This window comes from Crocodylus porosus, unplaced genomic scaffold (assembly GCF_001723895.1).
Source record: "Crocodylus porosus isolate Cpor-Errol unplaced genomic scaffold, CroPor_comp1, whole genome shotgun sequence".
In the NCBI taxonomy this organism is placed as follows: domain Eukaryota; kingdom Metazoa; phylum Chordata; order Crocodylia; family Crocodylidae; genus Crocodylus; species Crocodylus porosus.
In genome coordinates, this window is record NW_017728918.1 from 81,353,062 (window position 1) to 81,364,990 (window position 11,929).

At 39.6% G+C, this 11,929-nt stretch overlaps 1 long non-coding RNA gene across 1 annotated transcript in view; it reads right to left on the bottom strand.

The window, feature by feature from the left end:
- Positions 1 to 11,929, bottom strand: part of LOC109312239 — a 23,066-nt gene that overhangs the window by 8,602 nt on the left and 2,535 nt on the right. The window contains exon 2 of the long non-coding RNA XR_002101769.1: positions 5,197 to 5,278. This is a non-coding gene — a long non-coding RNA (uncharacterized LOC109312239). The remainder of the gene's footprint in view (positions 1 to 5,196; positions 5,279 to 11,929) is intronic.

An 11,929-nucleotide genomic window follows, 5' to 3' on the forward strand; every position in this document is an offset into this window, starting at 1 on the left:
GAACTTGGCCAGTCCACTTCTGACTCCAGTGTCCACATCATTAATGAAGATGTTGAACAATATGGATCCAAGGACAGAGCCTTGGGGAACCCCACTAGTCACAGGATGCCATGATGATTGACTTCCATTAATTACTACCCTCTGGGTCTGACCACGGAGACAATTTCCCAGCAAGCAAATCGTGGTGTACCCAAGGCCACTTTTGGACAGTTTCACCAAGAGGTGATCATGGGATACCAGATTGAAGGTTTTTTTGAAGTCCAGATATATGATATCAATCTCTTCTCATTTGTCCAGGTGATAGGTCACCTGATCATAGAAGGAAATGAGATTGGTCAAGCAACACCTACCCGCAAGAAACCCATGCTAGCTATCCCTTAGGATGTTGGCATCAGCCAGTCCATTAAGGATGGCCTCTTTTTAATAAACATTTCTAAGATCTTCCCCAGGATAGAAGTCAGGCTGATGGGCCTATAGTTAGCTGGATCCACTTTCCTCTCTTTCTTGAAGATAGGGACCACATTGGCCTTCTTCTAGTCTTCGGACACTACATCAGAGCGCTAGGAGTTTTCAAAGATCTGTGCCAGAGGCTGGGCTATGATGCTCACCATTTCCTTGAGTACCCTGGGATGTAGATGGTCAAGGCTGGCTGACTTGAAGGTATCCAGCTTCTCAAGGTGTTCCTTCATTAGGTCAGCATTAATGGAGGGCAGGGGATCTCCCTGTCCCATAGCGGGCATGGGCATCCCATGGGACTGATGAAAGACCAATGCAAAGTACCCATTTAATAGGTTGGCTTTTTCCTGGGAGTCAGTTGTCCCATCTGGTTTAGCAGGGATCTAATGTTGCCCTTGCTTTTCCTCCAGCCCTCCACATACCTGAAAAAGGACTTTTTATTGTTCTTGATGCTTGAAGCTAGTTGGAGTTCAGTTGCAGCCTTGGCTTCCCTTATTTGCTCCCTGCAGGACCGGACCACTGCAGAATAATCATCCTTGGAGGTGAATCCCATCTTCCATCCTTTGTAGGTCTTTCTTTTTAGCCTCAGGAGGTCTGCTAGGTCCCTGGAGAGCCAGGGGGGCTGCTGTGTCGTCTTACTGCCTTTCCTCCGAAATGGAATAGACTTAGCTTGTGCATTGAGGATTGCTTTCTTGAGGAACAACCACTCTTCTTGAACTCCCCTCTCCCTGGGGTCGTGGTCCCTTAGGGCCTCACTGACAAGCCTCCTGACCTTGTCAAAGTCGGCTTTCCTGAAGTCAAGGACTTCCGTGTTGCTGACTGACTTGCCAGCTTTATGGCGGATGGTGAAGGTGATCAGCTCATGGTCACTGTCACCCAGCTCCACATCAATCACTAGGTTGCCTATTAGGGCATCCCCAGTAGCCAGTACCAGGTCAAGCAGCGCTTTTCCTCTCATTGGCCCATAGATTTCTTGAGTCAGGTAGAGGTCTTCTATGCACGAGAGGAAGCTTTGCAACTGCTCAGATTTTGCTGAGTGATCGTCCCACGAGGTGTCTGGGTAACTGAAGTCACCCATGACAACCATGGCCCTGGAGGATGAGGCCTCAATCAGTTCCCGGGCAAACTCCTAATCAAGCTCTTGACTTTGGGTGGGAGGTCTGTAGTAGACTCACACCATTGTGTCCCCTGTGCTGGGTTCCCCATAGATTTTAACCCAGAGAGTCTCCAGTTGTCCACCCTGGTCGCCAATATGAGCTTGCAGGGATGCATAGCTTTCCTTAATGTAGAGAGCTACTCCCCCACCCCTTTTATCTACACAATCCCTCCTGTACAGGGTATAGCCATCTATACCTGTGCTCCAGTCATGGGTACTATATATATGTTAACATATTTTGAATTACTTAAGTCATGACTAGATGGTTTCTCTATAACTGTAGAATAAGGAACTAGTTAATTTGAAATACTTGAGACCTAACAGAATTACTTGGTGCTAAGTGGGTAGGTTGCATGCCAACTGGCATGCAGGAATAACCTTCAAGCTGATATATTCTATCCCACTACTTTATGTAACCTGATTTTACATTATGCTTTATTACATTGTTTGATTCATGTTCATTTTTACCAGTGTGAAATAATGCTTATGTTCTTCCTATCTCAAAACAACATATTGTGTAAATAATGACTATCTATATTTTCCCTTGCTTAGTATGTTAAGACTATCAATTAAACAAAAAAAAAAAGATGGGGCTGGAGGTGGGAAGGGATGAAGAAGGCTACTCAGGCCAAGAAGGACTAGAACTGAGTCAACTCTATACTTGTAATTTTTCAGGTTAATGCCATGATATTAAAAACCTTTCATTTCTTGATGACACTTTATATTTATTATTAAATTATGTCTACTGTAGTGCATTTACAAATTCATTTCCTAATTGGATCTTGTCAGGCAGCGATGCCAATATGTATCCTTCTCGCTGCATGTCATTTAAATAATTGTTATACAATTTAAGTAAAATGGAGCTGTCTGAGATTTATTTTCACCTGAGTCTGGTTTGTACTATGGCATAATGTATTGAGGCTCATGGAAGCAATGGAAAGAAGTCTATGACACTTCCAGATTGTCAGGGTTTGAGGATGACTGACAGAATTCTTAACAGTCATAGTTCAGTTGCCTTAAAACAGAAAAGGCCTCAGTAGATCTCTATTTCAGTAATACTCACTAGAGTATTTTGCATGAAGGCTTATAATTTGTATATCTATGTTAAGAAAGAGGGAAAGCCTCAGGATTGGACTGTGCTCAAGATTCTTTGTATTGTGTTGTGGGCTGTTTAAAAGCCTGAAGATTTCAAGAAAAAAAACTTAGAACTTGGAATAGTAAATAAGCCCATAGTGGGGATGTGCTCTCATGGGTACTCTGCTAATGGTACCCATGATAACTAGTTTAAAGCTATTTTAACTATTGTATGCTGCAACATAGACATAATCAATGGTACAACTTCTGAGTAGGTGTTGAGTAGCTTTTGAAAATTCTATCATCAGAGAGTTCTAGTGAATTGCTTTTTCTGGGCTGGAGAAAATTGTTTACACTAGGCTTTCCAATCCAACATTTGTTCTTTTTTAGTTCACAAAAATGATGGGGTCATTGGCAATGCATCAGGGGGCATGGAGGGGCAAATGCCCCCCCCCTCTTCCACTGCTGCACTGACAGTGGGGCATGGGGCATGAAGCTACAGACTGACTGGAGCCAGGGCTTGGCAGCAGTGGGGATGGCAGGGTGGTACGATTTCTGCACCAATGTTGGCTCATGGGGCTGCAGCCTCGCTGGACTCAATGCCTGGTAGCAGCAAGGGTGACAACAGTGGCATGGAGTTGTCTCCCAGACTGCAGCAGTGCATGGAGTTGTGCCCCCTCCCCCTTCATTGTCAGAACTTACACATTGCCTATGGATAGGGTTTTATTGGTATCAATGTCTGATGTAGCACTACTAAAGTATATATTTCCTAGGTTAAGTCTGCTGCAATGTATATAGTGATATAATATAACATATTGGCATATAAAAGAAAAGGAGAGCTAAATCCATTTAGGCCAGGGACATGTATTACACTTTTACTGGTATAAGTAACTGGAAACTAGTCCATACCTGTAACAGAACAGAAGTTCAGCATACACAAACTGTTGTAAAAATTGAAGAACCTGGTCTAAGACTTGCTTCCCCTACCAACTGTGGAATTTGTGTTCTGTTTGCTACCAATCTGAACTATGCCATTTACAGAAAACCACATAACTTAGACTGATTCCACTTCAGGCTTTTTGAATGTTTGTACCTAGCCTAATTATATTTGTTCTATATTTTTGAGTTGTTTGAGTAATAAGAAGATTATGCAATGGCTATACATAGAGAGAACATTACTGGGTGTTTTGAAACAGCATTGAGCATTGAGAGGTATATAATTGTTGTATTATGATTGACCTACAGTGTTTCAAGTAGTATTTTTCCTTGTGACTTGTTTCTCTTCCCACTTCCTTTTTTTTTCTTTGAGTTGTCATACGTTACAAAGCAGTGATACAATATTGAATATAATGGACATTTAGATTGATCTTCTATATCTTTTTCTCTTAATTTATGGTGACTTTTTTTTATGTACCTTTCCTGTCATATATGGAAGGTGTTTTAATCTTTTAAAAAAAGAAAAAAAGTTGGCTCATTTCTTATTTCATATATTTGCACGCAGAAATCTTTCCTAACTTCCCTGAGGATCTGCTCTGTGAAAGGACAGCTGAATTGACTGCATAGTTTTGGCAAAAATAACCTCCAAATATGTGACTGGGCATCAAAATGTTAGTAGTTCTCAAATGCAAATCCAGATTCTCCTCTTTATAATCACACAGGGAACTCAGTGCTGCCAACCTGTCACTTTTGATATCCCAAAAGCTGTCTCCACAGTCTTTGCCTTTAGTGCTATCGAACGCTCTTGGGTGATGACAATCAAGAGCTGTAATCAAGACTTTCATGTTATCAAGAAGAATAAAATATAACTCAGGACTTAATTCATATAACTGCTTATGATGAGGATAGCTACCAATTGTTTTAGGATCCTAAAGACTTCAAGGCAAATTCTGTAAAACAGACAGCATTTAGTATATGAGGGCAGGCATGCATTTTTACAAAACACGTGGGCTAAAACTCCAAATTTGCTTGTAAGGCTTCCCTGTGTCTTTTCAAGAAAAATGTAGTTTGATGTATAAAGAGATGTATGTCAGTATCAAATTATACCTAAATGGATACAGTATTTGATGACGGCTCCACCCTTAAGTACTGACTTCCTCAGTAATATTTCGCAGGGAAGAAACAGGTCAAGCTAATTGCAAAATAAATGTCAGTTGTGAAATTTCTTGCACTATTAAATTGTAGCTGAGAATGTCACTGCAAAAAGAAAAATCCAGATTGCTGTGGTGGAGAACGAAAAATATGAGAATAACAATGTAAGTCACCTGGTCTTGAAATGCTTGGTTTTCATTATTTCTAAGAGAGTTATTGCTGTCACTTGCTTATTTTGGTGCGGGTAACTTCATTTAGCTCGTCTGCAGTGTTAATTTATTAACTAACTAATTACTTTAAATTAATTAACCAGTATTAATTAAGGCTGCCAAACTTCCGTATAGTTTTATGTGGATTTTCTGCCCTGACAGTGAATTATAGAATAATTGAAGAACAGGTTAGAAGGGACCTCAGGAGGTCACTTAGTCCAACCCCACGCTCAGAGAGGACCATTCCCAAATAGATAATCACAGCCAAGGCTTTGTCTAGCCAGGTCTTAAAAACCTCCAAGGATGGGTAACCTGTTCCAGTGCTTTACTATGCTCCAAGTAAGAAAATTCTTCCTAATATCTAATTTAAACACACCTTGCTGCAATTTGAGATCATTGTTCCTTGTCCTGCCATTTGTCACCACTGAGAACAGTGGTGGGCAATTATTTTGGGCAGAGGGCTGCTTACTGAGTTTTGGCAAGCTATTGGGGGCCACATGACAGGCAGCCCAGGACAGATAAATATTAATTTTCTAAATATTTTAGGGACCCCGCAGGCCAGATAGAATGGCTTGGTGGGCTGCATCCAGCCCGTAAGTCACATTTTGCCCATCCCTGGTCTAGCTCCATCTTCCTTAGAACTACCCTTCAGGTAGTTGAAAGTTGCTATTAAATCCCTTTCAGTCTTCTCTTCTCCAGACTAAATAAGACCAGTTACCTCAGCCTCTCCTCATACATCATGTGCTCCAGCTCCCTAACCATTTCCATTGCCCTCCAGTGGACTCTCTAATTTGTCTACATCCTTTCCATATTAAGGGGTCCAAAACTGAACACACTACAAATGTAGCCTCCCCAATGTGGAATGTGGGGGAATAATCACTTCCCTCAATCTGCTGGTAATGCTCTGACTAATGCAGCCCAGTATGCTGTTAAGCCTTCTTCACAACAGGGGCACACTTGGATCATACCAAGGACATATGGTTGATGTTCATGGCATTGACATCTTTATTTCAGTTTTTGATGGGAATATGTGCTTTTGGTGGGAAACAGTTGAAGAAAGTAATCTGGAACTATGTCTATTACAGTTAAAACTTAGATGTAGCTGAAAATGAGGTTCTGTCCAAAAAATAGTGGGCAACTCTTGCTTCAATCTGGTAGACATGATTCACAGAATCAGAGTCAGAATATTCAGCACCTTGCAGAATCAAACTTTTCATGTGATAATTGTTCTGCTCTGGAGGACTGTGATTGAATCTGAATTGGTAGCAAATGTGTTCATTTTACTCTTACTGAACATTTTCCTTTGTCACCCCAAACAAATTCCTAATACACAGGGACATTTAAAAGTCCTCATACAACAGGATGAATGTAGTAAATGTGAATATGGTGATATGCAATGCCAGATGTCTTTAGCAATCATTTTATAATGTTGCCTCTCAAACAATAGCACCCTTTGCAGTTCTCCCTTCCTTTCTCCACCCCTTGAAAAATTCATTCTAAACTCACTACCACCTAATTCATTTTCTCCATCTCTCAGAACCATGCCCAAATGCTCTCCAACCTAGTATTGACCAATGTCTTTTCATTTAAATATAAATGGATACTATCCCTTTAAGTTTTTAATAGCTCCAAAATATATTGCATTTATTAGTTTGCTGAACATGCAGGTGACATTCAGTAACCCCTAATGAGAGTTACTCTTGCTCATCAAGGTGAGAGTATGCCCTGTAGTGTTGCATCTAATTTTCTTTTTCCTGCTTTGTCCTCCTCCTTAACTAACTGCTTAATAATGAGATGTTAATGATGATATGATAGAATATTTCAAGATATAAAATAATCAGTAATGCAGTCAGCTTAAAATATAAATCAGTCCTTGCATAGCAGAAGGCAAAATACTGAATGTCAAATCAGTGCATTTTATAATAATTAGTGATATTATATAATATTTTGCCAGTCACATTAACTATTCAGGTAACACACAGACTTCCTTGAATTCTGTGTGTGATTGGGATATCTGACCTGGCTTTTTTGTTGGTTAAATAGGAACATTTTGTCTTCCATTCTGATAATATGAAATCTTTAACCTGAGAAACGTCAAACTGATTGTTTCTTTCCTAGATATTACCCATGTGAGATTTCCCCAGTTCACTTCTAACCTTCCTGTCATCTCCCTTTAATGGAATCTTATCAAACAGTCTTCATGCTCTCCTGCCCAGCATGTGATCTTTCTATAGTTTTCCTGAAATAAAAACACTGAAATCCTCTGTGTTGTTCAGCAGGCATGTGTCTCCAGGAATGACATAAGATCAAAACTAACAAATATTTTTCCCCATTGAGACAGGAATTAATGGAAAGAAAGTTTAGAGATCAAAATAGAGCAGTTATTAACTTCCCATTTCTCTCTATTTTAGGTTTATTGGCTCCAACTTCAGGTCTGAATCTAAAGTCATTTGGCTGTCTATATGTAGGCAGAATCCCTTTTGGATTTTGCTCTTTGTTTTAGCAGGTCAAACCTATCTGCAGTATTCTTTTATAAGGTTAGATGAGATCAGCTAAGCTATTTGTGATTTGGGGTTTTTTTATGATCCCATCTTGGTTCACATGACACTAGGCACAAAGATAGAGTGGTGATGTCATATATGAACAAATACGTTTCCCTGCAAATCACACTTGCAATTTTGTCTGGAACACTGTTTTTGTTTGTTTGTTTTGTTGTTGTCGTTTTTTGTTTTTAATGTATTGCCAGTGTTTGACTCTCATAGCCTGAGGTTTTGATTATTAAGTTATTCTTCTTTCACATGTTGTAACTAGGCCATGTGCCTGAACTATTCTGAAGACAAGTGATTATAATGTAAGGCTAACCTCTGACAAACTTACTAGAACATCTCTCTCTTTCTCTGGACTTTCTAATTCTTACTATTCTTTGAATGGAGACAACAAAATCATTTGCTGATTTTTTTTTTTTCCTGATATGAAGAATGACATTGTACAGTTTTGATGAGTTTCTTTTCAGGACACCTGGTAAAGCTCATCATCAAGCTCATCAGTGTCTCATCATTCCATAAGGGTTGAAAGCAACACTTTATTTTACCCAAACTACTTGAACTATGTAAAGACTTCTTTTTCCTGGTTATTTCTTCCTTATCCCATTACTCTTCTTCTCTAGAATAACAATTTCCAATTGATATTTTAGAATATTGCCTGCTTTACAACTTGTGCTTTATCTGCATTAAATAACTCCAAGGTTATTTATTCTGGCAGCCCAAGGAGATTATGAATGATGTCATCTATCTTCTGCTATCTGCTTTTACTTTATTCAAAAGTGTTTCCTTGCACTAAGAGCATGTTTTTTTGGTTCTTTTTTTAAAGAACATGTCAGGAATACCCAGCTTCCAACTGTACAACTGACTCCATGTGTAACCTCCAGTGAGTAGGCTTACTTCACTCTGTCTCACTTTATCCTTGACTAAGTTTGTGCAATTAAGTAATTAGAGCTATGCACCTGGAAGCAAAGTTGAATTTAAGTATTTTTGCCTTGGTGCAATGGTGAATGTGAAAGGAGCTTCAGAAAGTCAGATTCTTGAAAGTGCCTTGTGATATTGGTCTGGTTCCACTTTGGAAACCCCGGCTGAGGCTCTTTAGAGAGGCTCTATTGTCAGAAATGAAGTGTTCAGCACTTTTTTTGAAAATTGTCGTCTTTTGACATGTTTCAGGTAGGATATATGAAATTGAAGCATCAAAATTCATTTGTCACATTTGAATTAGTGACTCACAATCTTTAAAGTCTCTAAAAATAGCTGAGGGAAAACAACTTTTAAAAAAGAATTAATAGAATTAATAGCAGGAATTTGAAGTATGTCTGAGATCAGATACTGTTCTTTTGTTTCAGAAGTCCTTAGAAAACTAACAATATGGATTTCCTGATTTCTAACTAGATCAGAATGAATGATTCAGATAAAAAATAATACCATATGGGGAAGAAAACCTTGAGAAATCAGTTTGTCAGGCTGGCCTATTCTTTTTTTTTTTTTGGTGTTATGTGACATTGCATGTTGACAATGAGGCAGAAAGCTAAGCTACACTATCATTTTATTATGTTTTCAAAGACATGGAAATAAAATGCAGGAAGGGTTTCTTTAACTCATTTTCTGCTGACAGCTGGATTTGTTCTGATTAAGCTAAACACAGAAAGAGACCATTTTCACAGGGAGACAGAGAATCAAGTAGCTTAAAAGCCAAGGGATTTGAGAAATGACATTATAGTGTTCAAATTAGATTTGAGTCATATCTATAAGAACAAAATAATCTGAGTTAGAGATTAATAGAAATTTTTAAAATATATAGTAGACTTATAAGAAATATGTTTGAGTGGGAACCTGTCCGAACTTATTGTTCTAGATAACTTTTTTCGTGTCCTTCACCATCGGGATCCTTTGAGGTTCAGTAAGTCTGTCTACATGGGTGGGTGCAAGAGAATATTGGTGTGCTATTTGTGGATAGTGTCTGCTCCATTTCAGTTGTACATCCTCAAGAGGTTTGCTCAATCTTCATTCTTTTTGTATCTCTGATCCTCCAGTATAGAGCTTCCCTAAAAGCAGGGTTTTCTGTTCACATGCCTAAATCAGTGTTCTGGATTTCACTGTCAAGGCCAGGTAGCTAAACATTAGGTGGTGCAATGCTGAGTAATGACACCTAAATCTTTTTGGATTTGGGCCTACAAAACTTAATGCTTATGAATCCTTTTTGAATGATAGTGGAATATAGGAAGGAGAAAACTGATTTTTACTCTAGCTGTCTAGGAATAAAATTGTAATCCTGAGGAGATATTCTTAAAATACCTCTTACAAGAATGAATTGGGACTTTGATGAAGGAGAGAGGGAGGGGGAATGCATCAAAGTAGTTGTGAAACCTCCAAGGAAGCAAATAGAATTGGAAGTATTCAGTATGAATATACACATCCCAAAGACATCTAAACATAGAATAGTCTTAAAAAGCACATTGTAGCCCAGTGGGACACTTGGAAGAAAACTAAGCTTCAATAATTGTATTATACATAAAAAAAATTCCACATTTAAATAGCATTAATGAAGTGAGTGACAGACTTAAAGGAATTGACTGCCAGAACAGAAAGACATTAAATTACTGTCTTGGATGGTGCATTTTGAAGTGAATAATAAGTATACAGCTGAGCTAACAAATATATACTCTTATTTTATATAAGGAAAGAAAGATAAGCACCCACTGAAATTAGGATTTATGAATAAGCAATGCAAGCTCTGGAGTCCTAGATGGAAATTATGCCCCCAATACTGTCAACAAAAGCCGCACAATGAGGTAAGATTTCACAAATGGTCACTTCAAAATTGTCAAGCTAAAGCTTTTGTGGCCTCTTGAGTAATTCTGAGTTCCTGTAAAGATGGCGCTTCTTTCTAATAGAAAGTGTGGCAAGTTAGTCTATGAGGGACAAAATGGGAAGGAGGTATACAGGCCGCAATAAATTGTGCTTACTCAGGAAATGCCCCATTGGCATCAATAAGAATTCAGCTTGAGTTAGAACCAAGTAAGAACTTCAGGTTCTGGTGCTACGTGTCTGTGGTTGCTTGTGCACAATAGCTGGGTACAATGATGTCTGAAGCAATTCCCACAGATCAGATTTACATGAAATGCAGACGTCACAGCAGGTATAGTATTATTGAGTCCGTCTCCTTATTGTTTCCCTAGTCTTCCCTCTTTGCCTTGTTTTATTATTACCTGGAATATTTAAAGAGTAGCCCATCTCAGCATAGTCCATCAGTCCCCATACACAAGAATATTGACATGGATACTACCAGTTTGCCATCTTCTTTCTTTCCCAGAGCTCTTCTTTACTTGTGTTTATCAAATAGCCCTCCTTGGCCCTTTTATGTTCTTTTGTGCAAGATATCCCCATGCTGAACTATGAAGCAACTGTTTCTTCACCAAGAGAGGGACCACCACTTTGTATTGTTTCTTTACTGTACTCTATCTGGAAGGTCAACAGCCAAGACCCTCTATTGTCTTCCTAGCTTTGAGTCTTCACTGCACAGAGGAAATGATCAGTAGGGGTGTGTGAAGCAGGCCCTATTCAATTTGGATTCAGATTCAGCCCAAATCAGGAACAGTGATTCGATTCATTGATTTGGATCACTGTCCCTGATTTGATCTGATCAAATCTGAATCTAAAGATTTGATGCTGATACAGAGAATCAGCGATTCGGACATAGACACAACTTTAAAAGTTTTTTCTACGTACCTTGAGGTAGCAGGCACAGCTTGTGATTGCTGCATTGCTGGGGTGCATGGAGCATCCCACAGGAGTATGGGGGGGGGGCCCACATGCTCAGCAGTGAACCTAGAAGTGCATCAGAAGTACTGGTCACAGAACTGTGGGAGCTTCCAGCGGACCCAGAAGTGGAGCAGAAGTGCTTCTGATCCACTTCTGTGTCTGCTGCTGAGCGCGCTAGGGGGCCACCCACTCTACTGTGGGATGCTCCTTGCACCCCAGCTTTGCAACATTCACAAGCCGCCTGCTACCTCAAGGTACATAGAAAAAACATTTAAAGCTGTCTCTGTCTGAATCTCCAAATCTTTCTAAATCTCTCCAAATCAATTTGGAGGGTTCTGATTTGATTCAGAGAGATTGAAGGGTCCTCCAGTTCAATTTGGATTCAGAGATTTGGCCACCAAATTGGGCTTATCCCTGCTGAAGCGAATTAGGGACCAAAGTTGTGCACAGCCCTAATGACCAGGTAAACCTTTTGCTGGTCTCCTCATAGTTTCATAGTTTCTAGGGTCGGAAGGGACCTGAGCAGATCATCCAGTCCGACCCCCTGCCATGGCAGGAAAGAGTACTGGGGTCAGATGACCCCAGCAAGATGTTCATCTAACCTCCTCTTAAACACCCCCAGGGTAGGAGCTTGCACCACT